Genomic DNA, 3038 nt, shown 5'->3' with positions numbered 1-3038 from the left:
TCGCAGATCGAGCTTCGTGTTATATACCCCGCTCAGGATCAAGGGAGCCCGCCACTGACCAATCAGCGCGCTCCGCCACGCGACCCGCTCTGAGCTGAGTCGCGAGCGGGATATAAAAGGAAAGCTCGCCTCGCGCAAAAGTTCATTATTGTATCGCAACGCCAGCCAGCACGAGCATCATCATGCCACCCAAGGCATCTGGAAAGGCTGCCAAGAAGGCCGGAAAGGCCCAGAAGGCCATTGCCAAGGGCGATAAGAAAAAGAAGCGCAGGAGGAAGGAGAGCTACAGCATCTACATCTACAAAGTGCTGAAGCAGGTCCACCCCGACACTGGTATCTCTTCCAAAGCCATGTCGATCATGAACTCGTTCGTGAACGACATCTTCGAGCGCATCGCCGCCGAGGCTTCTCGCCTGGCCCACTACAACAAGCGTTCCACCATTACCAGTCGGGAGATCCAGACGGCTGTAAGGCTCCTGTTGCCCGGAGAACTGGCCAAGCACGCCGTCTCTGAGGGCACTAAGGCCGTCACCAAGTACACCTCCTCCAAGTAAACGGCTTACTTACTGCCCTGTGGTGGTGGCTTGGCCTCAAACCAACAAACTCGGCTCCATTGGAGCCACACTTTAATTTCTAAAGAGATTGTGAGTGTTAGACACCAATACTATTATAACAAAAACCTCTGTCACTGAAAGCAAATAGCTATAAAATGAGAATATTTATGAAACTGTCTGTGTGTGTTTCTCTCTCTCAGTGTCTGTCTGTCTGTCTGTCTGTCTGTCTGTCTGTCTGTCTGCCTGCCTGCCTGCCTGTCTGTCTGTCTGTCTGTCTGTCTGTCTGTCTGTCTGTCTGTCTGTCTGTCTGTCTTGTCTATCTTGTCTGTGTGTCTCTCTCTCTCTCTCTCTCTCTCTCTCTCTCTCTCTCTCTCTCTCTCTCTCTCTCTCTCTCTCTCTCTCTCTCTCTCTCAACACATATAAGCACTCGGTATCTTTTTTCTAGAGATTAGAGATTCATTGTTATGTTCCACATTAGGATTACTATGCAGGCCACCCTCTTAGGTTTGAAAATGTCAAGAAAACGGTTAATTTAAAATGTCATCTCCTAACTTAACAGATTAAGCCAGAGGACCGAAAACAGAATAAAACAGGACTGGACAGTATATGTCACTTATACAAGCTGCTTTTATTTCTAGTACAGTATGACAATTTTTATTTTGGGGGGGGGGGGGGGGGGTGATCCTTGACAGTGCATAAGAGTGAAAAGCGACGGCGTTTTGTTTGTAAGAGAACAGGTTGTACTACAAATGACTTGATTTATTGATATCACATGTATGTATGACACCTAAATTATGCTAGGAATGTCTGAAATCTCCTTAGAAGGATATTTTGGCCCTGAGAAGGGCCGAGTTTGGTGTATACTAGGGTGGTCGATTTAGCTTATGCACGCTCTCCACGGATACGGCGAGCAAGCTGAATGTCCTTTGGCATGATGGTGACACGCTTGGCGTGGATGGCACAGAGGTTAGTGTCCTCGAAGAGACCGACCAGGTAAGCCTCGGATGCCTCCTGTAAAGCCATGACGGCAGACGACTGGAAGCGAAGATCGGTCTTGAAGTCCTGGGCAATCTCGCGCACCAGACGCTGGAAGGGAAGTTTCCTGATGAGCAACTCGGTGCTCTTCTGGTAACGACGGATCTCACGCAGGGCGACCGTTCCGGGCCTGTAACGGTGAGGCTTCTTCACACCCCCTGTGGCAGGAGCAGACTTGCGTGCTGCCTTGGTGGCCAGCTGCTTACGAGGAGCCTTGCCTCCCGTGGACTTGCGAGCAGTCTGCTTGGTGCGAGCCATGGTGAACAACTGTGGTTTGTGATGGCCGGCGCCGAAAAATTTTTGCTTATATACGCCGTCTCGAGGCGCTTGCTCGAGCGCCATTGGCTGCTCGACTCGCCTACGTCACCCCGTTGCCCCTCCCCTCCTTCCTCTGGCTGCAGCCAACAGGCGGCTCACCTCAATCACTATTATCGCTGATTTTGCTCTATTTTTTGGATTTGTGCAAAAGTCATTTCACAGGGACGTGAAACAGACGAGTAGGCAACTGCAGTTTTGAAAGCGTTGTGAGAAAGCCGTGTCTACTCGACCACAAGCGTAAAGTAAGGGCAGGCAGGAGTTGCAATGCTACTAGTACGTCCGCTTGATGGGATATAGTCGGGAAATCGTGCGGGCATTCGTCAATTCGATTCACACAACTTCAACACCATGACTGGACGCGGCAAGGGAGGCAAGGGACTCGGAAAGGGTGGCGCCAAGCGTCATCGTAAGGTGCTACGTGACAACATCCAGGGCATCACCAAGCCCGCTATTCGTCGCTTAGCTCGTCGTGGCGGCGTGAAGCGTATTTCGGGTCTCATCTACGAAGAGACCCGTGGCGTCCTGAAGGTGTTCCTCGAGAACGTCATCCGTGATGCTGTAACCTACACGGAACACGCCAAGAGGAAGACCGTCACTGCTATGGACGTGGTGTACGCTCTGAAGCGCCAGGGTCGTACCCTCTACGGATTCGGCGGATAAGAGCTTGGCTAATCCATCGATTCCACCCACCACCACCTCAAAACGGGACCTAATTAGGTCCCTATACTTTTTTACTGAAGGGCTTAATAGACGATAACATAAATTGTTTTGATATCAGCTAGCACATTGGGTCTTATGAAATCTATTTTTTATCCTCGCATGCTTAAAGGGACTCTGATTGGGGAGGGAGGGGGGGGGGGGGAAGGTTTGTTACGTTATATACTAGCAGAGCAGGATCATTGGTGGGGGGTGAGGGGGAGAGAGAGAGAGAGAGAGAGAGAGAGATCTTTCCCAACTCTTCCTTTTTACATGAGTGAGCTACCCGTTTTATTCATTTTATCCTTCTCAGAGCTGTTTTGATAGTATCCAAATGATGGTAAATGAAAAGGGAGGACACGAATATCTACCCAGAATTCAGGACTGGCAATCGATATGCATGTTTGAGTGCGAATCTTTTTCTCTCTCAACTTA

The sequence above is a fragment of the Procambarus clarkii genome, unplaced genomic scaffold, assembly GCF_040958095.1.
Source record: "Procambarus clarkii isolate CNS0578487 unplaced genomic scaffold, FALCON_Pclarkii_2.0 HiC_scaffold_980, whole genome shotgun sequence".
Classification (NCBI taxonomy): domain Eukaryota; kingdom Metazoa; phylum Arthropoda; class Malacostraca; order Decapoda; family Cambaridae; genus Procambarus; species Procambarus clarkii.
Note: the sequence above shows the minus strand (reverse complement) of the source record.